Source organism: Schistocerca americana, chromosome 3 (genome assembly GCF_021461395.2).
Source record: "Schistocerca americana isolate TAMUIC-IGC-003095 chromosome 3, iqSchAmer2.1, whole genome shotgun sequence".
NCBI classification, from domain to species: domain Eukaryota; kingdom Metazoa; phylum Arthropoda; class Insecta; order Orthoptera; family Acrididae; genus Schistocerca; species Schistocerca americana.
In genome coordinates, this window is record NC_060121.1 from 703,726,279 (window position 1) to 703,750,171 (window position 23,893).

The 23,893-nt window shown below is 43.3% G+C and overlaps 2 protein-coding genes across 3 annotated transcripts in view; one reads left to right on the top strand and one right to left on the bottom strand.

The window, feature by feature from the left end:
* The window catches only part of LOC124605306 (allantoinase), a 235,407-nt gene extending 212,161 nt beyond the window's left edge, over window positions 1–23,246 (bottom strand). Inside the window, exon 1 of one of the 2 annotated variants that reach the window (XM_047136888.1) lies at window positions 23,146–23,246. The gene's annotated coding sequence lies outside the window, so the exon portion shown is untranslated. The remainder of the gene's footprint in view (window positions 1–23,145) is intronic. The other variant, XM_047136887.1, reaches the window with a different exon arrangement.
* LOC124605307 overlaps window positions 1–23,893 on the top strand; it is a 925,143-nt gene that overhangs the window by 90,780 nt on the left and 810,470 nt on the right. The gene's annotated exons all lie outside the window — the stretch shown is intronic.

Here is a 23,893-nt window from a genome sequence, read left to right on the forward strand (position 1 = left end):
GTATAGTACAAGATGACTTGTAAAAGGCGTACAGGCATTTAGACAATTGGTTTACGCTTTAGGAAACGTGTGCAGGAACATATCTTCGCAAATTTTCTTAAATCTTACTTTACAGTGCATCAAATGATAGCCAACGGTCGCTAAGGACATTATCCTGTCTGCGAGCTGAGTGTTTGTGGCTCATTTAGAGAAGCGGGAGAAGATTTCAACTGGTTTGATCCAGCTCGGTCTTTTAAGCAGTAGGATAAATCTGGCTTCCTTTCCTATCAGCGGAGCGTTTGAAGAGCAGTTCGCTTACTGCCAGAAGCAATCGATGCGATACTAGCCTGTAAGTGTAGATGGGACGCAGAGGGTAAACTGCTAATAGAAACTGCCTTTCATTTTGAGATTTAAAACGATAGTAGGCTCGTTCTCGTTTCCGGTCAGTAAAAAAGAAAGAATAAACAGCGTTACCGGAAGAGGTTATAACTCAGTGGGTGAGAATTGTCTGATGAAAGGCCCTGAACGCTTCAGCATAAGAGCAGACCTCCTTGTACACTAGACTCTCGCTAATCCGGCCATTCTTTGCACATGTGGATATTACATATGGTAGTGATGCAGACTACACTAGTAATAATCAACCACGCAATTATTTGAGTAGATTTATTCAACATGAGAACACAGTACAACGCGACACTCTACAGAACATGGCGCAAAACGTTAGATAATAGAGACAAATCAAAAAGTACGCGGGTGTCGACACTCGCCAAACACATATGGGTGCCGGATTAAGGGATGTGCCTGATTATTGAGAGTGTCTGAAGTTTAGTGTAAACACATAGGACCTATACTTTATTAAATCGAAAGATACGTTCGTTGTGATAGAAACCTTGGTTCTTGAGCGTTTGCATATACAGCAGTATCGCTCACTGTAAAACAGGTCCCGAATTTTTGGTTAGCGCAATGGCAATACGCGACGCCGGCACGCAACCACTTTTCACTACGTTCTCCAGGAAGATGACTGCAACCTCAGCAACAGCAGTTTTGAAATCTTAATGCTCTCAACTCATATTTTTCCTCCCCTTGCATCATTACTTTTCTGCACACTATCTGAGAGTTTTCTTCATTCACCCACTTAGCATCATATTATTCATCAGTTCCTATTCCTCCTGGAATGTATAGCGTTGTTGAACACTGCAGTTAACTAACAACATTGTTGCACACGATGATTCATTGTCGTATGCGTCGTTTCTGCTTGACGCACTAGAGGCCAGCTGTGGGCCGGATTACTGAAAGGCCGGATTAGCAAGAGATGGTGTATCTAACGCAGAAGTGACGCAATAGGTTGGTTCAAATGGCTCTGAGCACTATGGGACTTAACTTCTGAGGTCATCAGTCCCCGAGGACTTAGAACTACTCAAACCTAACTAACCTAAGGACATCCATCACACACATCCATGCCCGAGGCAGGATTCGAACGCAATAGGACAACGAATTTGATGGATAGGTCACAGAGGACGCAGATGGTTATTAGAATTAGACTGGCTGTCAACAGTGAGATCACTGCAGTCAAAGCACTTGCTCTGCACTCAAGTAAAGCGAGCGTAGTTGGCCGTAGCATTGTTAAAGAAACAGTCGGACATATGTCTGAAGTTATGAGGAGTTAACGGAATATTTTTTTCAGGTTGTATCCAAGGGTATTTAAACCAATCGAATCGATCAAAAACGGCTTTGTTTTCCAGCGGTTTACAGTGGAAAAAGAAACATGTCTTTCGAAGGTAGAGTAATTTTGACAGAGAGTGCTGCGTGACAACGTAGCATATGGCTGCAAGCGATGTTGCTGGCTATTTACAGGGGCGAGAGGTACTGTCCTAAGAAGACGCTGGTCGCCGGCTTAATTTTTGTTCGTGTTATACGTGAAAGAAGCCGACAAATTACACATTTTTCTGAAATACTGGAAATACTTTACTGCCAACGGGCAAGACACACTCCCTAGGTAAACAGAAACAGTATTGGTGGAGATTATCTTTGCCGGCCGGGGTGGTCGAGCCATTCTAGGCGCTACAGTCTGGAACCGCGCGACCGCTACGGTCACAGGTTCGAATCCTGCCTCGGGCATGGATATGTGATGTCCTTAGGTTAGTTAGTTTTAAGTAGTTCTAAGTTCTAGGGGACTGATGACCTCAGAAGTTAAGTCCCATAGTGCTCAGAGCCATTTGTACCATTTGCTGTTATCTTTATGATGTGACGCTGATGGATTTTGATTGGCCTATCACTTCACCGAGACGAGAGTACTCGCTGAATATCGTCTTTAAGATATTTCGTGTAGATTATTAAGGCGCAAAGGGCTGAAGCGATCTGGTACAGCTTATAGTTTGTGTGAGCAATCAACAAATCTGTAATATAACCACTGACACAGAAACTGTGTTGAGAGGTATGTTATTTAGGCACAGTTTCGTATCTAGATGAAGTAACGTAGCTCGAAACAATCGTAGACTGAACGTGTTTTCTTATTTGATTCTCTTCTGGTTCAAATGGCTCTGAGCACTATGGGACTTAATATCTGAGGTCATCAGTCCCCTAGAACTTAGAACTACTTAAACCTAACTAACCTAAGGACATAACACACATCCATGCCCGAGGCAGGATTCGAACCTGCGACCGTAGCAGTCGCGCGGTTCCGGACTACAGAGCCTAGAACCGCATGGCCACCGCGGTCGGCGATTCTCTTCTGGTATCGAGAGCGATAATAAATCGGCACTGACGTCATCTGGAAAAGAAGAGCGTAACCCCTCGCGTGAATGCAAATGCTGGTGTCAATGTGAATTTACGAAATCGTAGATACTGGCTGGCGGCTCGACAGCTTTCATGCCATGCGAGCCGTCATACGATTTTCGCAAAGCAAAACAGAGGCTGTGTTTGACGCAGACAATGAACGTTCGCTGATAGCAGCCGCACAAGCGGTCGAGGTCGCCGTGTTGTTTACAGGAACGCGACGATAACTGGCTCTGCTGTTGTCTTGAGCCACTGCAGCAGACGCCTTTCATTTACTTGTATCCACACTAGCCTGCCGCGATTAAGACGTTTGTTTTTGGAAACGACTGCAGTCTCGTACCTAGCTCGCTTTCACTATTTTCAAGTCTAGAATGAAAATAAAGTTTTATGATGAAGTTCCTAGACGAAAATCTAGGTTCAGTTTCTCCAATAACTGGCACAAGAAGATCTATCACTCCAGCGACACTGAGGGTGATTTGTATAAAATTACCTGTGTGAGCGAATGCTGCTCTTATTTCCCGCGACAGACACAAAGTTAAAATAAAATTAAGAATAGCTCTAAGGCAAGAATCACCGAATTAGAAAGCGAAATCTTACCAGTCTAGGTATCAAAAACATTAGTAAATGCATTGGATCTATGTAAAATCTGTCAACGTATCAAGGTCATCTATCTATACCCTTACCGACCAGCATGGAAACGAAACGGAAGAGCCGGCCGGGGTGGCCGAGCGGTTCTAGGCACTACAGTCTGGAACCGCGCGACCGCTACGGTCGCAGGTTCGAATCCTGCCTCGGGCATGGATGTGTGTGATGTCCTTAGGTTAGTTAGGTTTAAGTAGTTCTAAGTTCTAGGGGACTGAGGACCTCAGAAGTTAAGTCCCATAGTGCTGAGAGCCATTTGAACCACTTGAAACGGAAGATTATTAAATGGTAGTAGTTGTTGTTGGCCGGCCGAAGTGGCCGTGCGGTTAAAGGCGCTGCAGTCTGGAACCGCAAGACCGCTACGGTCGCAGGTTCGAATCCTGCCTCGGGCATGGATGTTTGTGATGTCCTTAGGTTAGTTAGGTTTAACTAGTTCTAAGTTCTAGGGGACTAATGACCTCAGCAGTTGAGTCCCATAGTGCTCAGAGCCATTTGAACCATTTTTTTGTTGTTGTTGTGGTCTTCAGTCCTGAGATTGGTTTCATGCAGCTCTCCATGCTACTCTATCCAGTGCAAGCTTCTTCATCCCCCAGTACGTACTGCAACCTACATCCCTCAGAATCTTTTTGGTGTATTCATCTCTTGGTCTCCCTCTACGATTTATACCCTCCACGCTGGCCTCCAATACTAAATTGGTGATCCCTTGATGCCTCAGAACATCCCTTCTTCTAGTCAAGTTGTGCCACAGAATCCTCTTCTCCCCAATTCTGTTCAGTACCTCCTCATTAGTTACGTGATCTATCCAGCTAATCTCAAGCATTCTTCGTTTCTGAAGCTTCTATTCTCTTCTTGTCTAAACTATTTATCATCCAAGTTTCATTTCCATACTTGGCTACACTCCGTACAAATACTTTCAGAAAAGACTTCCTGACAGTTAAATCTATACGCGATGTTCACAAATTTCTATTCTACAGAATCGCTTTCCTTTCAATAGCCGGTCTACATTGTATATCATCTCTATTTAGACCATCATTAGTAATTTTGCATCCCAAGTAGGAAAACTCACTCACTACCTTAAGTGTCTCATTTCCTGATATAATTCGCCCAGCATCAACTGATTTAATTCGACTATATTCCAGTATCGTTGTTTTGCTTTTGTTGATGTTCATCTTATATATACCTTTCAAGACACTGTCAATTCCGTTCAGCTGCTCTTCCAGGTCCTTTGCTGTCTCTGACAGAATTACAATGTCATCGGCGAACCTCAAAGTTTTTATTTCTTCTCCATAGATTTTAATTCCTACTCCAAATTTTTCTTTTGTTGCCTTTACTGCTTGCTCAATATACAGATTGAATAACATCATGGATAGGCTACAACCCTGTCTCATTCTCTTCCCGACCACTGCTTCCCTTTCATACCCCTCGACTCTTATAACTGCCATCTGGTTTCTGTACAAACTGTAAATAGCCTTTCGCTCCCTGTATTTTACCCCTGCCACCTGCAGAATATAAAAGAGAGTATTCCAACCGACATTGTCAAAAACTTCCTCTAAGTCTACAAATGACAGAAACGTAGGCTTGCCTTTCCTTAATCTATTCTCTAAGATAAGTCGTAGGGTCAGTACTGCCTCACGTGTTCCAACATTTCTACGGAATCCAAACTGATCTTCCCCGAGATCAGCTTCTACCAGTTTTTCCATTCGTCTGTAAAGAATCCGTGTTAGTATTTTGCAGCCGTGGCTTATTAAACTGATAGTTCGGTAATTTTCACATCTGTCAGCACCTGCTTTCCTTGGGATTGGAATTATTATATTCTTCTTGAAGTCTGAGCCTATTTCGCCTGTTTCATACATCTTGCTCACCAGATGGTAGAGTTCTGTCAGGAGTGGCTCTCCCAAGGCTGCCAGTAGTTCTAATGGAATGTTGTCTACTCCCGGGGCCTTGTTTCGACTTAGGTCTTTCATTGCTCTGTCAAACTCTTCACGCAGTATGATGTCTCCCATTTCATCTTCTTCTATCTCCTCTTCCATTTCCATAATATTGTCCTCAAGAACATCGCACTTGTATAGATCCTCTATATACTCCTTCCACCTTACTGCTTTCCCTTCTTTACTTAGAACTGGGTTTCCATCTGAGCTCTTGATACTCATGCAAGTGGTTCTTTTTTCTCCAAATGTCTCTTTAATTTTCCTGTAGGCAGTATCTGTTTTACCCCTAGTGATACATGCTTCTGCATCTTTACATTTGTCGTGTTGCCAACCCTGCTTAGCCATTTTGCACTTCCTGTCGCTCTCATTTTTGAGACGTTTGCATTCCTTTCTGCCTGCTTCATTTACTGCATTTAATTAAATGGAGGTAAAAATACTAATATAAACCTTCTTATACGGTTTTACCGACGGAAGTTATAAAACAGATCCTTCTGCAAACCCTCACAAGGACACGAAAAAGATGTTGTTGTGGTCTTCAGTCCTGAGACTGGTTTGATGCAGCTCTCCATGCTACTCTATCCTGTGCAAACTTCTTCATCTCCCAGTACCTACTGCAACCTACATCCTTCTGAATCTGCTTAGTGTATTCATCTCTTGGTCTCCCTCTACGATTTTTACCCTCCACGCTGGCCTCCAATACTAAATTGGTGATCCCTTGATGCCTCAGAACATGTCCTACAAACCGATCCCTTCTTCTAGTCAAGTTGTGCCACAGACTTCTATTCTCCCCAGTCCTATTCAATACTTCCTCATTAGTTATGTGATCTACCCATCTAATCTTCAGCATTCTTCTGTAGCATCACATTTCGATAGCTTCTATTCTCTTCTTGTCTAAACTATTTATCGTCCATGTTTCACTTCCATACATGGCTACACTCAATACAAATACTTTCAGAAATGTCTTACTGACACTTAAATCTATACTCGATGTTAACAAATTTCTCTTCTTACGAAACGCTTTCCTTGCCATTGCCAGTCTACATTTTATATCCTCTCTACTTAGACCATCATCAGTTATTTTTCTCCTCAAATAGCAAAACTCCTTTACTACTTTAAGTGTCCCATTTCCTAATATAATTCCCTCAGCATCACCCGACTTAATTCGACTACATTCCATTATCCTCGTTTTGCTTTTGTTGATGTTCATCTTATATCCTTCTTTCAAGACACTATCCATTCCGTTCAACTGCTCTTCCAAGTCCTTTGCTGTCTCTGACAGAATTACAATGTCATCGGCGAACCTCAAAGTTTTTATTTCTTCTCCATGGATTTTAATACCTACTCCGAATTTTTCTTTTGTTTCCTTCACTGCTTGCTCAATATACAGATTGAATAACATCGGGGAGAGACTACAACCCTGTCTCACTCCCTTCCCAACCACTGCCTCCCTTTCATGTCCCTCGACTCTTATAACTACCATCTGGTTTCTGTACAAATTGTAAATAGCCTTTCGCTCCCTGTATTTTACCCCTGCCACCTTCATAATTTGAAAGAGAGTATTCCAGTCATCTTTGTCAAAAGCTTTCTCAAAGTCTACAAATGCTAGAAAAGTAGGTTTGCCCTTCCTTAATCTAGCTTCTAAGATAAGTCGTAGGGTCAGTATTGCCTCACGTGTTCCAACATTTCTACGGAATCCAAACTGATCTTCCCCGAGGTCGGCTTCTACCAGTTTTTGCATTCGCGTTAGTATTTTGCAGCTGTGACTTATTAAACTGATAGTTCGGTAATTTTCACATCTTTGAACACCTGCTTTCTTTGGGATTGGAATTATTATATTCTTCTTGAAATCTGAGGGTATTTCGCTTGTTTCATACATCTTGCTCACCAGATGGTAGAGTTTTGTCTGGACTGGCTCTCCCAAGGTTCAAATGGTTCAAATGGCTCTGAGCACTATGGGACTTAACTTCTGAGGTCATCAGTCCCCTAGAACTTAGAACTACTTAAACCTAATTAACCTAAGGACATCACACACATCCATGCCTGAGGCAGGATTCGAACCCGCGACCGTAGCGGACACGCGGTTCCAGACTGTAGCGCCTAGAACCGCACGGCCACCCCGGCCGGCTTCTCCCAAGGCTGCCAGTAGTTCTAATGGAATGTTGTCTACTCCGGGGGCCTTGTTTCGATTCAGGTCTTTCAGTGCTCTGTCAAACTCTCCACGAAGTATCACGTCTCCCATTTCATCTTCATCTACATCCTCTTCCATTTCCATAATACTGTCCTCAAGTACATCGCCCTTGTATACGAAAAAGATATAGGCTCAGAAATAATTTCGTGAAACAATCAAAGATGTTCGATAAAACAAAGGCGCTGAATGCTACGGCGTGTCAGACTGTCACTAGTTTCCAACCTGCGTCAACTAGCGCTGGGGGTAAAATGAAAATTTCTCATGTTTCGAACAGGACAAGTTAAGAAACTAAATTATTATTAAAATAATAGTTATATCTCCATTTCGTGAGTTTTTAATATTTATAGAATAAGTAAAACATAACTACCTAGGATTTTCAAGTCAATCACTATTGCTTAGATAATATAATTTTTTCTGTCAACATCGTACGTTTGGTGTTCATTGATAAGTTGCTTGAACGCAGCTATATTCAGATACTCGAAGTACAGAATAAAAAAAATCCTCATAGTTATCATCCATTTATTATCCAGTACTGAATACAGGCCTCTTCTAGATATGATACACGCTTAGCGTCCGCTGCTTTCCTCGCGTACGCTGTATGGTCTAATTAAGCCCATAGAAGCATCGCTTTTCCCGAACGTGCTTCTCACCAATAAGCGATCCCGGTAGCTGGGGTCGGAGAAACTTTCATCCTCTAACACATATTTATTTATTTTTTACCGAGATAACGAATTGTTACAGTTTTAATCCCCTATTTCGCCTTCTTCCAGGAACACTGAAAAAGGTTTTTTTAAATTTCTGACAGAAAAACCAATTACCAGGTTTCGTAGTTCTATTTTCAAAATAACGACATACTTTCAAAAAACCTTTTATCCCTTGTTTCACACCCTCAGGGGTGGAATTTCGAAAAATACCTTCTTAAACGATGTCTACAATGTAAGATCAACGCCCTGTACAAATTTTAAGAGTCTGTCCTTAGATGTTCTTGCTGGACGATGGTGATTCCGTGAATCAGTCAAGACATTTCCTTTTACATATATGGTGCCCAGAAACTGTCTGAAAAGCTTGTAAAGACAAGATAGGTTGTGCTGAGAACAACTGTTATGAAAACATTCGGTATGTTCCACCGTTTCCGAATTACTTAGCATTGAAGTTAGTCAGACCGCTGCGAGTGGCAAGCCAGATGCAATTAGAGCCAGTTGTTTTCACAACGTAGATGATTACACACGAGATCGCTCAGACTTTGGCTCGGGTTCGATCCTTAATAGTGTCTCACATCCAATTTTTGCATCGCTCTTTTGTTTAGTTTTATGAAACCAAACTAAGGACACATTTGGCTATGCCGCTTGAATTTGCGAGCACAACGGCCTGACTCACAAACTTCAGTGCTAATTACATCATATCGAATTTTTTTCTCAACAATTGTTTCTCGGCACAATCTACCCGGAAACACCGTTACAAGCTTTTCACATTGTTTCTGACCAATCTGTGTGGAGATTACGATCTTCAGTTCCAAGATGTCTACTCGTTTCCTTATGTCATCCATCCATCTTCCATCAGGTTGTCCTCCACGTCATTTCTTATCACGAAGAATTCAACTAAGAATATACCTAGTCCATCTCCCATCATTTGATCTCGCTATATATTCAGACCATCTCCATCTCAGTGTCACTCCTACAACGAGAGCATTTTCATTTCTCCATTTGTTCGTTTTTCTGTCACTTCTTGTTACGTCCAACAAGTGTCTTTCGATTGCTCATTGGGTAACCCTCAATTTTTGAACAGCCTACGCATTTAGCGTCCATGCTTCACTATCACAGTGTCATTGTGAACGGCGGAAGAAAACCCCTTTAGTCTAGCAGACTAAACCCATCACTTGGGGTCTCCCATCTAGCAGACTAAACCCGTCACTTGGGGTCTCCCATCCAACAGTGTCATACATCTTTACTATCTTTTTAGAACTGTAACATAAACTGGTCACAAACTTTCTGTTTAATGCACATGGGGAGTTTACTTTTGTACAGAGCAGTCAGTTTCTGAAATGAGACACAAGCAATTTTTACACGACTGTTTTACTTTAAGTGTCCTTAAGCTTGATATTGCAGTTGTTATAAGTACACTCCTGGAAATTGAAATAAGAACACCGTGAATTCATTGTCCCAGGAAGGGGAAACTTTATTGACACATTCCTGGGGTCAGATACATCACATGATCACACTGACAGAACCACAGGCACATAGACACAGGCAACAGAGCATGCACAATGTCGGCACTAGTACAGTGTATATCCACCTGTCGCAGCAATGCAGGCTGCTATTCTCCCATGGAGACGATCGTAGAGATGCTGGATGTGGTCCTGTGGAACGGCTTGCCATGCCATTTCCACCTGGCGCCTCAGTTGGACCAGCGTTCGTGCTGGACGTGCAGACCGCGTGAGACGACGCTTCATCCAGTCCCAAACATGCTCAATGGGGGACAGATCCGGAGATTTTGCTGGCCAGGGTAGTTGACTTACACCTTTTAGAGCACGTTGGGTGGCACGGGATACATGCGGACGTGCATTGTCCTGTTGGAACAGCAAGTTCCCTTGCCGGTCTAGGAATGGTAGAACGATGGGTTCGATGACGGTTTGGATGTACCGTGCACTATTAAGTGTCCTCTCGACGATCACCAGTGGTGTACGGCCAGTGTAGGAGATCGCTCCCCACACCATGATGCCGGGTGTTGGCCCTGTGTGCCTCGGTCGTATGCAGTCCTGATTGTGGCGCTCACCTGCACGGCGCCAAACATGCATACGACCATCATTGGCACCAAGGCAGAAGCGACTCTCATCGCTGAAGACGACACGTCTCCATTCGTCCCTCCATTCACGCCTGTCGCGACACCACTGGAGGCGGGCTGCACGATGTTGGGGCGTGAGCGGAAGACGGCCTAACGGTGTGCGGGACCGTAGCCCAGCTTCATGGAGACGGTTGCGAATGGTCCTCGCCGATACCCCAGGAGCAACAGTGTCCCTAATTTGCTGGGAAGTGGCGGTGCGGTCCCCTACGGCACTGCGTAGGATCCTACGGTCTTGGCGTGCATCCGTGTGTCGCTGCGGTCTGGTCCCAGGTCGACGGGCACGTGCACCTTCCGCCGACCACTGGCGACAACATCGATGTACTGTGGAGACCTCACGCCCCACGTGTTGAGCAATTCGGCGGTACGTCCACCCGGCCTCCCGCATGCCCACTATACGCCCTCGCTCAAAGTCCGTCAACTGCACATACGGTTCACGTCCACGCTGTCGCGGCATGCTACCAGTGTTAAAGACTGCGATGGAGCTCCGTATGCCATGGCAAACTGGCTGACACTGACGGCGGCGGTGCACAAATGCTGCGCAGCTAGCGCCATTCGACGGCCAACACCGCGGTTCCTGGTGTGTCCGCTGTGCCGTGCGTGTGATCATTGCTTGTACAGCCCTCTCGCAGTGTCCGGAGCAAGTATGGTGGGTCTGACACACCGGTGTCAATGTGTTCTTTTTTCCATTTCCAGGAGTGTATATAAATTCATCTACTGTTCCTATAATGTCAACATTAATGTTTATTATTTTCCTCTGTGCTGACTGTACATTACTTTGATTATAGTGTAATAAATTTTTGGGTCTAACGTCATGCTAGCTTTTTTCAGTTCCTTCATCCATTACTAAAATTCTTCTGGAATCAAAACACTGTTTTGTTTGCTTCGCATCCGTATATATAAAGAAACTATTAGAACGCACTTTTTTCGTTAAAAGATCATGTCATATTTGGCCTGACCTTACATCAATTTGTTAATAAAGGAAACGAATTCCAAATATACATTTTCCTGTCTAGATCCTTTGGATGGTCTCTGTTAAAGACAGGTTTGACACAGCTGTCTTGTGAAGCGACTGAAGCCACAGCTTGTGAAACGGTTGTATGAACAATGAACGATATTTGAAATTCGTTCGTCGGCAGTGATGACCGCATCTTAACGCAATTGGTCACTTTTTCTTAGCGTCTCCATTTCAGTGAACTGAGTTGACACCTCACTTATCTCACATTGTTTCGCTAGTCAGTTGTTTCCTTGCTGGTCGAGCCAAAGTAGCAGATACTGTATTTATTTCCAAACTGGGAAGCCTTGAGAATTTCTTTGGAGAAATAAATACGATTACTTTTGGATTGCAAAGAGTTATTGTGAATAATTTGATAATGCAAAATGAGGTAGCCAGTTTTCATAGTGAAATGGATCTGTAACGATGTAGAGCGGAAGTTGAGAATGTTTTTATGTATTCAGAATTGATAATCAAGGCGTCCTCGTACGATGATGAAAAGAAGTTAGCACTTATCATTAGTAACAAATTACATCAGCAACAATTATTCTTATTTGGAAAATCGAGAAGTTAATTCCTGAGTTCTACGACCGTCTTCACAGAATGAAGGAATATTTTCAAATAGAAAGATTCTGGCACAGTTTATCTACGAATACGACACCTTGGAAATATATCTCATTAAAACAGAAGTGGCAATTTTTTGGTGAAATGTTAGTACCGAATATCCATCATTACCGAAAAAGCTTCGTGAATTCTGATGTAATCATCAAATCTTACAAGTATATTGATTTGCATTGAATGGATACGACTACCTCGATAAATTCAAAGAATATAGTATCCATCAGGCTGTTAGTTTAATTGAGTTCTTTGTTAAGGGGTAACGTTCATGAAACTGACCGAAAGCCAATTTTTTATTTATTAGTAGAAGTCATGTACAATAAGTTCCCAAACTTTCAACGAAGAAATCGCATCCGAAATGCCTGAAAAATAATTAAATGTGTGACGCGACCTTCGTATCACGCTCACTTTTTGAAGCAACACTTCAATACTAGCTCTGTGGACAACGATTTCGTGGATTATTTTCAAGGAAATTTGCCCAGGATACATCAAGAAGGCTGTGATATATACTCTTGGGTCTTATAGGTCAGTTTTGACTCTGTTCTGTATCTTAGGAACAATAACAAACCACCTGTTTGTTTATGAAGAAGCAATTCTTGCTTTGCCTTGTGTTACTGGTGGAGATTCACTCAAGTGTTCGATTGTGATGCAGTTCTTTTAACGATGGGTACGTTGTGAGAATGAAGGTATTAGACAGAATAGGCCTTAAGATAGGAAATTTGACTCAAGATATTTCGGGAAAAGTAGATTTACGGCGCCTCTCTGCAGCTGAAAAGTCAATTGAAGGTCTGGTAAAGGAAAGAAGGCAAAAAGCAAGAAAGCAGAAGAGATGCCTTGAAGGGAAAGAGGAGGATTCTGAGCACAAATCTCGGGCTTCGGAATAGGTGAGATAAGAAAAAACTTTAGGTTGAACTTTAAATTGCATTTCGCGAAAATTACGTTTTTTGAAGTTTATGTACGTTTTTTTCAGACTCTATGAAGGCTGGAATTCTGAAATTATGTACACTTATTTGTATAAACCCAATAAATATTATCTCATGCTGAGATATGGGGCTAAGAGCTTGGAATTTTGCATGAATTTTATAGTATTATTACACACTTACGATAAAAATTATTAAAATTCTCTTATCTGATGAATTCAAGAAACCTCCAAGAGATTCTCTTATTCTATGCATTCAAAAAACGTCATGTAAGAAGCTTACTATATGCAAGGAGATGAAACAAGGAAAATTTTGCAGAAATCTCTTTAATAGTTTCGGGAAAAAGGTACATACATTAATTTTGAAAATAAATTTTTTAAATTTCGTAAAAAAGTCAAATATGTTTAACTGAAGAAACTTAACAATAAATGTGTCAATTTCAAATAAAGCTTGGTATAAAATTTCATTGCCGTTTCTTCAAAATGGTTGATTGGATGCATTTTTAAATAGTGTATGTTTATTATAAAAGTCCCCCTTTAAGTGCTAATTGCCAATTTAGAGCGCTTGCTAATTTCCAAGTGCACAGATGTGTATGGACACTTCATCCTTGTAAGTATATAACAATAATCACATGCCATACACAGTTACACATGGTATGAGTGTCAATGGACATAGCTCTGAAATAGGTAGCCAGAAACCACATATACTCAACTGTTGCTATTTACGTGAAAATGGTTATCAGCTTGCCTCCACTTTTTCTCAGTACTGAAAAATTAGTGTATTAGATCATTCGATCTGTCAGACGTACGACTGCATTCGCGATTCAGAAAAAAAAGTCTGTTTAGGAGAGATGTGCTATGAAACGACGGACTGTGCGGGGTACTGTTATTAACTGTTATTATGAGGCAACAAAAGTTATCGTTCATACAAATAAAGCGTTTAAGTGTGCTGATTTATTTGTTATGATATGAATGTAGTCGAGAATCGGTCGAAACCGATGACATTGTGAGATATTACAGTGATAAATACAGTAGAAAACCATTATTAGCCTTTACATTTCATGTACATGGACGAATAACGAAAGTAATATATTGTTTGCTATTTTAGAATTTAATTAATATTCTGTAACGGTAATCTTGCGAACACTCACATAGTTCATACTATTTGTGGATTTGAAAAGAATTTGAAAATAATCAGTGCTGTCGTAACTTCTAATTGGTCATATTGTTGCAATTCGCTTTACACAGAAAAGTGGTTGACAACAGAGCGAATGTTTTTCTCGTTGAATTTCGCGCAGGGCATGTACCTAAAAGTCAGTTTACAATAAAAAAAGAGATAGGAAGAAAAACTGTTGTCATTAACGAAATAAAAGTTGGTGGACTCTCTTCGGTGAACGACCGCGTTCCCAGCACGTTATCTGTTTACACGCTCTTTGGGTCGGTAACTAGATTACAAGTCGACACGGCGGTATCGGTGTACACAGGTGTTTCGGGTTCCTGACCGAATAAGGTGGCGTAGTGCGTGAACCCATAGGACGCCTGTTTCTGAGACTTCGGTTCATGTCACAACCGACCAGTCCACATACAATAAGTTTTGTGTGGTTTGTCTTAATTATTTCAGTCTAACGCCGGAACGATTCAGTCAACAGAACTGTGACGTATTTATTTCCCCATTCTCAAACAGTGAGAGGTAGTGATTCAGTAACAGTGATGTTGACTAGACTATAACCTTCCAATATTTAACCTTCTTGTTTTCTTTACTTCTGACAGCGTTGACAAAATACCAGTTCGGTTTCGGTTTGGCTGCGCTGTTGAAAATCTTTGTCTTTCTTAATTTGCGATAACCGTTCAAGATTATAAAACAATGAGTTCATTGGTTCCTTTCCTAGTCTTGTTATTGTTATTGTTGTGGTATTCATTCCAAACATTGATTTGATGCAGCTCTCCATGAAAGTCTCTTCACTCCTGCATAACCACTGAAAACATATATGATAGTGAAACTGCTTAGTGTATGGAAGCCTTGGCCTCCACCTACAGCTTTCCTCCCTTATACTCCGGACAATTACAAACTGACGACTCCTTGATATCTCCGTATGTCTCCTTTCCACGTCGCATGAACTCCCCCTCCCCCCCCCCCCCACCCCCCACCCTCCTCTCACCCAACATTTCAATTTAGTGCTTCCTCATTAGGGATTCGATCTACTCATTGAAACTTCAGCATTCTTCTATAGTACTTCAAATCGGAAGCTTATAGGATGTAGAAAAATATCCGCTACCAGTCACAATAAAAGGTTATTTATTTGTCACACGACCAGTTTCCGGCTGGCGCCCATCCTCAGGTGTTTATACATTCATGTACATGTTTATACTGTTGGAGATCACTGTATAAATACAAAAAAATTATTTGCTGGTGACTAAACAGATACAAGTTGGACAATTGTAAGTGGAAAGGCAGCATTTGACGAAAATACACTCCTGGAAATGGAAAAAAGAACACATTGACACCGGTGTGTCAGACCCACCATACTTGCTCCGGACACTGCGAGAGGGCTGTACAAGCAATGATCACACGTACGGCACAGCGGACACACAAGGAACCGCGGTGTTGGCCGTCGAATGGCGCTAGCTGCGCAGCATTTGTGCACCGCCGCCGTCAGTGTCAGCCAGTTTGCAGTGGCATACCGAGCTCCATCGCAGTCTTTAACATTGGTAGCATGCCGCAACAGCGTGGACGTGAACCGTATGTGCAGTTGACGGACTTTGAGCGAGGGCGTATAGTGGGCATGCGGGAGGCCGGGTGGACGTACCGCCGAATTGCTCAACACGTGGGGCGTGAGGTCTCCACAGTACATCGATGTTGTCGCCAGTGGTCGGCGGAAGGTGCACGTGCCCGTCGACCTGGGACCGGACCGCAGCGACACACGGATGCACGCCAAGACCGTAGGAACCTACACAGTGCCGTAGGGGACCGCACCGCCACTTCCCAGCAAATTAGGGACACTGTTGCTCTTGGGGTATCGGTGAGGACCATTCGCAACCGTCTCCATGAAGCTGGGCTACGGTCCCGCACACCGTTAGGCCGTCTTCCGCTCACGCCCCAACATCGTGCAGCCTGCCTCCAGTGGTGTCGCGACAGGCGTGAATGGAGGGACGAATGGAGACGTGTCGTCTTCAGCGATGAGAGTCGCTTCTGCCTTGATGCGAATGATGGTCGTATGCGTGTTTGGCGCCGTGCAGGTGAGCGCCACAATCAGGACTGCATACGACCGAGGCACACAGGGCCAACACCCGGCATCATGGTGTGGGGAGCGATCTCCTACACTGGCCGTACACCACTGGTGATCGTCGAGGGGACACTGAATAGTGCACGGTACATCCAAACCGTCATCGAACCCATCGTTCTACCATTCCTAGACCGGCAAGGGAACTTGTTGTTCCAACAGGACAATGCACGTCCGCATGTATCCCGTGCCACCCAACGTGCTCTAGAAGGTGTACGTCAACTACCCTGGCCAGCAAGATCTCCGGATCTGTCCCCCATTGAGCATGTTTGGGACTGGATGAAGCGTCGTCTCACGCGGTCTGCACGTCCAGCACGAACGCTGGTCCAACTGAGGCGCCAGGTGGAAATGGCAAGGCAAGCCGTTCCACAGGACTACATCCAGCGTCTCTACGATCGTCTTCATGGGAGAATAGCAGCCTGCATTGCTGCGAAAGGTGGATATACACTGTACTAGTGCCGACATTGTGCATGCTCTGTTGCCTGTGTCTATGTGCCTGTGGTTCTGTCAGTGTGATCATGTGATGTATCTGACCCCAGGAATGTGTCAATAAAGTTTCCCCTTCCTGGGACAATGAATTCACGGTGTTCTTATTTCAATTTCCAGGAGTGTATATCTGTACTTACATAAAGATGAGGCACCATTATTATAGTTATGCTGTGGTGACAGTTTTGCCACTTAGTTACACAGTTTTTATCATTCTCGCGTCCATATTTCAGTTTTACCAAGTTTAGCTGCATATTTAACTATTACGATGTGCACTCGTGAAATACACCATGTTTACATACAAACATGTGGGCTGTGGTCAAAGAACTTAGACGTAGCAGATGTATATTTTTTGAATTCGTTCATTTCAGAGTCAGTCACATTCTATATACAGTAATAACCAGTCTCGATCTACAATGGAGTCTTCAATGTTGAAATTTCATTTGTTCAAACTTCTAGTTTCTTTCTGTGTGAACTATTTGTCAGCTGTAATCGTATAGCTTTTGGAGGCTATATAAATACAATGACGGTAGAAATCGCAACGTCAAGAAAAAGTTGTGCGACATACACGAAAGTTGATAGACGTGTTTCTGCATGTGAAACATGATGTTTGTTCAGATTTTGTACCAAGCGCATGAGAGTGATTCTAGTAGCTCCACTATGAGGATGCAAATAAGGTTTGCTTTAAACACACGCTGTAAAGGTCATGAGCGTTCGTTACCTTTGAGATTGGACGTGGTGAGTTGATGTTAGTCAAGAAAGTCTTTAGGGCGACAACGACACCATTATCAACTCACTGAGTTTGAACGTGGTCGTGTAATAAGTCCACGAGAAGCTGGATGTTCCTTCTGCGATATTGTTGAAAGACTTGGCGGGAATGTATCCACAGTACATGACGGCTGGCAGCGGTGGTCACCAGAATGTACGGTCACAAAAAGACCGGGCTGCGGAAGGCCACGTGGCACTACCAAGAGTGAAGAACATCGCGTTGGGTGTATGGCTCTGGCCCATCGTATTGCATCTGCAGCAGCAATATGAGCAGCAGTTGGCACGACAGTGACAGAGCGAACTGCTAGAAATCGGTTTCTTCAAGGACAGATCCGAGCCAGACGCACTGTAGTGTGCATTCCACTGACTCACCACCATTTGCGCCTTAAGTGGTGGCAAGTGAGAGCACATTGGAGGCCAAAGTGGAGCTCTCTTGTATTTTCTGATGACAGAGGGTTCTGCCTCGGTGCCAGAACTGTTAGAAATCGGTTTCTTCAAGGACAGATCCGAGCCAGACGCACTGTAGTGTGCATACCACTGACTCACCGCCATTTGCGCCTTAAGTGGTGTCAAGTGAGAGCACATTGGAGGCCATAGTGGAGCTCTCTTGTATTTTCTGATGACAGTGGGTTCTGCCTCGGTGCCAGTGATAGCTATGTGTTGGTTACAAGCGGGACAGTTGAGTGCCTGCAACTAACTAGTCGGCGTGCTAGATGCTATTGAGGGACACCTGGAGGTATAGCCTGCGGTGCGATCTCGTATGCCATCAGGAGTACTCTTGTAGTTATCCCTTGCACCCTGACTGCAAATTTGTATGTCAATCTGGTGAGTCGGCAGTTCCCATTCATGGATAGCAGTCCGGGAGGGGTTTTCCAACAAGATACCGTTCGCCCACATACCGCCGTTGTAACCCAACATGCTCTCCGGAATGTTGATATGTTGACTTGGCCTACTCGATTACGAGCATGCGCGGGACACTAGCGGACAACTTCAACGTTATCTACAACTAACATTAACCGCCCCTGTATTGATCCAATATGTGCAACAGGCGTGGAATTCCATCCCCACAAACTGATACCCGGCACATGTGCAACACAATGCATGAACGTTTGCATGCTTGAATTCAACGTTCGGGCGGTTACACCGGTTATTAGTGTACCAGCATTTCACATTTGCAACGGCTTATCTCGTGCATACATTAACCCATTGTCTTGCAACGTTAATCACTTAAATTTGTTACCTAGACAAATATAGTTCCGAAATTTCATTACTCTGCATTAATTATTTCTTGGTGTTGTAATTTTTTTGTCAGTGTATATTTATTCGTTTATTATTGCCTTTTGTTAACTATATATTTAGTTGTATATGTCAATAGATTCAAATAATACATCTGAATATATATGTTTCAATGTACTTGTATATACATTTACTAAAAGAGAACCTTTATCGACTACCGAAACTAAACAGTCGAGTGATTGTTTGGTAACGAGGACAACACTGATCGCTGATGTGACTGTTTGGCTAGTAAACGGATAAAATATTTGTATCAATGTGTGCACTGTATCGTGTGAACAACAGAAGGAGTGTGATTAATACTGAGTAAACTGTGAACTGGGGCACTGCTTTTATGCGTGAATCAACTAAGATAGTTTTCGCGTTTGCAGTGAATGCAAATGGGTGGGTCACTGGTGAAACGGTTCGTTCGCACGACATTGGATTTGACCTTTCCGAGGACTGAGCTTTGATGTGAATGGGCTTTGAACTGTGTCGTATCAATCATTGAATCGATCATTGGACTGTTTCACATGTGCCACGGAGTGGGAAATTTATAGAGGAAAGTAACTCCGTAAATACGTCAGTGCCGTGCATAGAATGAAACTGAAATTCCACGATATCAAGCTCACGATGATAGCAACAACAGCAGAGGAGTTCTATTATTACCTACAACAGAAGTAAAACAGATGTGGGGACATTATTTTCGATGGAGAATCTTCCCACATCGTCGCCACACTATCTCAGAATCCTGCAACGAGATAAGGTGGACCAGAGCTACAAAAATTTCAGGCTGTCAATTGAAAAAGTAAAGTATTACCTGTTTTCTTTCTAAAGTAAAATGTTGTTCCAGTCGTAATATTGTAATTTGTCCATCTACGACAACACTGTCATTGCCCAATGCTTATGTATAAATGTAATGATTGCTCCACATCACTCCCTGCAGTTTTTCTACTATGTAGTAAAACGATAGTCAAACCTACTATCATTTAATAAGTGCATTTGCCGTGTTTCAGGGAGTCTCTTTTTTCGCGCAATAAATAAGTGACTTTATGAAGTGAGCAAATTTACGAACCGCCATTATAAGGCGTGCACGCGAACCCATCGTAAGTGAACTGTGCTATGGCTGGACGAGAACCGCAGCCAACACGGTATTCGAATCTGACAGCTGGTGTACACGTGCTTGCAGCTGGTTTGTTTACAACGTTACGAAATTGCATGGGTTGGGCAAGTCAGTGTGTTTCAAGTAACTGAGCGAATTTATCGGTCCGTGGACAATTATTATTCAACAACATTGCTACTATTACTATATAATTGTGTTGTTACATTCATGCATGGATCACTTTTACAGGGATATTGGAGATGTCACAGTGTTACAATTTAAGAACAAGAGAAAAATTGATATACAGAAGTAGTCATATTCTTACAGGTATAAATTGACAATGACGGAACAGGTAGACGTTTTGATTAAAACCGAGAAACCTCAGTCAATTTATCACTAGTGTACAGTGTGGCTCTGCGAAGCTATTGTTTAATAATATAAAATACTTGTGCTACACTGTTCGTTCATTTCTCACTACGTCAGCGCACATAGTATAAAAACATTATTTCATACTGTAATAAATAACACGCCGTCACCTGTTATCGAAACCATAGCAACGATGTTTGTTTCCCATTTTGTGTATTCTTCAACTTTCGATTTTTTTGCCTGAAAAACTGAGTCAGTATCCCTCTATAATGGATGAGGTACTGCGCTCATAAAAGGATGTGGTTTTGGTAATCACTCAGTGTACGGTCAGGGACAGACATCTGAGAAGAACAAAAAGTGACAAAATAGCGGTATGTGATCGTACTTATCTTGAATTAAAATGTGGTTGCATTATCGTAAGTTACTGCGGAGGCGGCCGCGCGGAGTGGCCGCGTGGTTAGAGGCGCCATGCCACTGATTGCGCGGCCCCTCCCGCCGGAGGTTCGAGTCCTCCCTCGGGCATGGGTGTGTGTGTTGTACTAAGTATGAGTTAGTTTAAGTAGTGTGCAAGTCTAGGGACCGATTACCTCAGCAGTTTGGTCCCTTAGGAGTTCGCATACATTTGAACACGCACTACTGAGGTCAACACCATGCCTCAGTCTGTATTGTCGAATAACAGCTGTCGACATGAATGGCAACCAGTATGGCTTGGGGAGCTACTAGATGCCATCAACTCGTTTACCAATGATTACAGACGACTGCTGAGGAACCTGCTTTATAAGTGTGACAAAAACTCAGCACTCTCATAGCACAGTATTCCAACAAACCGTGTGTCACATGTGCTCCATAATATCCAGATCTTCTTTACACTGCAGTGGATCGGATCGTTTTCATCGGCCTTCTGTTTTCTGACCTCTCGAATGGCAACTTACGCAAAAGAGCCATTTGAAAACAGACACTAAATGACTTCAAACAGTCAGTAATGGAGAGCTATGGACGTGTATACTGATCACCATTTAAACCATAATCGCTCTCTCCTTTTAATTAATGCGTTGACAAACGGAAACTCCCATTAAAAATCGGACCACTTTCACAAAATATTGTATGTTTTTAGTAATTTGGTTGTATTGCCTTCAAAAGTCAGTCATTTACTACTAGCACTAAAAATATCTGATATAAATTTTAAGTTTTTTTATTATTTCTTTATCGTAAGGCACGTTATAGTCAAGGTAATGTACTACTCTTTAGAAAGTAACGAAGGCCAACGATGAAAAACATTTTTTTTAAAAATTAGGCTGAAGTTTGTGGTTTTTTGTGGGTTCAATCTTAGTGTGACAACGATAAAAACATATCACCTATCACGTTTTAGCGATTTTAATGTTATATATCTTTCGTTTCCTATTGCAGTTATGGTGAGTTTGCAAGAAACATCAGGGGAAAATTATAAATTTCTTGAAGAAAGTAAAGTTCTCACAGTTTAGAAATAAACTTGGTGATCAAGATACCTCGTGAGTTCCTGGTGCGATTCTGTAACATATCGGTGTATGTGGTGTCAGTAACGTGTTGCTGTCCACCACCATGTGTTGACTGGTTTTTACACTCGTTTTTGTTTTCAATAAAACGCCATGCCATTTCACGCACGTGTGCGAAGTTTTACCTCCCCACATTCCGGAAGTGAATTTTCAAATGTTAAGGGCTTTTGGATCGCGCTGTATGTAAGTGACCCAGTGGACAACGTAGAAGGCTCTATGCTATTGTTAGCGGATGATTTGGTTGAATATACAGAACGCTAGAGAACTGAGGAGAAATGCAGGAAGACCTGCAGTGGATCCACGCTTGGCGACTGTTGGCCCTCAAAATTGACAAACAGAATGTTTTTACGCATAAATAGACACAGAGCCCCATTATTAGTGAATTACATGTTTGTCGAAGAATCACTGGAAATAGTTGAATTCAATCAATATCTATGAGCGTGAGCATGAAGAGATCTCAATTAGAACTTCTCCATTAAACTAATGTAGGAAAGACAGATGTCAGTGTCATTTAAAGAATCCTCAGGAAGTATAGTCCATCCACGAAGGAGGTAACTTACAAAACTCTCATTCGACCGTTACCTGAGTTATGCTCTTCAACGTGAACAAATGGTTCAAATGGCTCTGAGCACTATGGGACTTCTGAGGTCATCAGCCCCCTAGAACTTAGAACTACTTAAACCTAACTAACCTAAGGACATCACACACATCCATGCCCGAAGCAGGATTCGAACCTGTGACCGTAGCGGTCGTGCGGTTCCAGACTGTAGTGCCTAGAACCGCTCGGCCACTCCGGCCGGCTCAACGTGAACACTTAGCAGGTAGGGTCGATAGAAGAATAAAGAAGAACCAAAGAGCAATAGCGCGTTTCGTCACAGGCTCATTTGGTAAACACTGGAATGTTTCAGAGATGTCCTTCCCACTCAAGTGGCAGGCGCTGCAAGAGAGGTCTTGTGCGCCGCCATGTGCTTTACTGTTAAAATTCAAGCAGCGTGTAATGCTAGATGGATCAAGCAATAGAGTACGTCCTCCTACATACATCTCGCGAATAGACCATGAAGTGTGTTACTAACAGTCTTCCTTCGTGAAGACCATTCATGGCTGGAGCATAAAGAGAGGAGGTGACAGTGGTACAACACATACACCGCAAGGTGGCTTGCAGAGCATGGTGTCTGAGAACCACACTTGAGAACAACCAGAAACTCTCAGAGAATCAACTGAATGGGTCTCTTAACAATGACAGCAGCAAGAGCCAACATGCGCTCAGCATCAAATTCCCCGCATCTGTCACGTGCGCTGTTTACAGTGGCTCGCGGATGTCTGCCAAGGCTGGCGAGGTTTGTGCCAGAACCGCCCACTACAGAGCGGCCGCAGAGGGACAGTGTGTCAAGGTCGCCCAGCGACTCGGAACGAACAGGTTGTGGCAGCGGACGGCAAGTACGCGTGCTGCGACTTACGGCGCTGGATTGCTGGGGTGGGGCGGCGCAGAGACTGCGAACGGTGTGTGCAGAAGCGAGGCGAGGCGCTGGCTGCCGTCGCGAGGCGATCTGCGGACTGCCGTGGGAGCCGGACTGCGGCCGCGGCCGCCGCGTCGCTCGCAGACCGCGAGTCACGTGACCGGCGTCCGGTTATCAGGCGCCTCCGTCTCTTGTTAAGCGTCCCCTGCCCCGCCTCCGTCGGCAGGATCATTGCTGCGATTACATACAGCTGGAGACTTCGTGTGATTCGCAGACGATCTCTACATCTCCCACTGCATCTAGTTCTACATTTCGCAAGCCAGCTTATGGTGTGTGGCAAAGGATACTTCGTGTAGCAGTCAGTTGCCCCCTCTCGCCCCTTTCCCCTCTACTCTATTCATCTACATCAATATGATAACTGATTACTGTACTCTGCATTTCACAATTAAGTGCCTGGCAGAGGGTTCATAGAGCCACGTTCAAGCTATTACTCTACCGCTCCACCCTCGAAAAGCGCGCGGGAAAAGCGAACAGGTAAATCTATCCGTGCGAGTTCTGATATGTCTTATTTTATAACGACGATCATTTGTCCCTATACATGTGGGTGTCAACAAAATATTTTGTCATTTAAATGAGAAAGCTGGTGATTGAAAATTCATGAGAAGATCCTGCCACAATGAAAAACGCCTCTATTTTAATAATTACCATCCCAATTCGTTTGTCATATCCGTCGCACTCTCATCCCTGT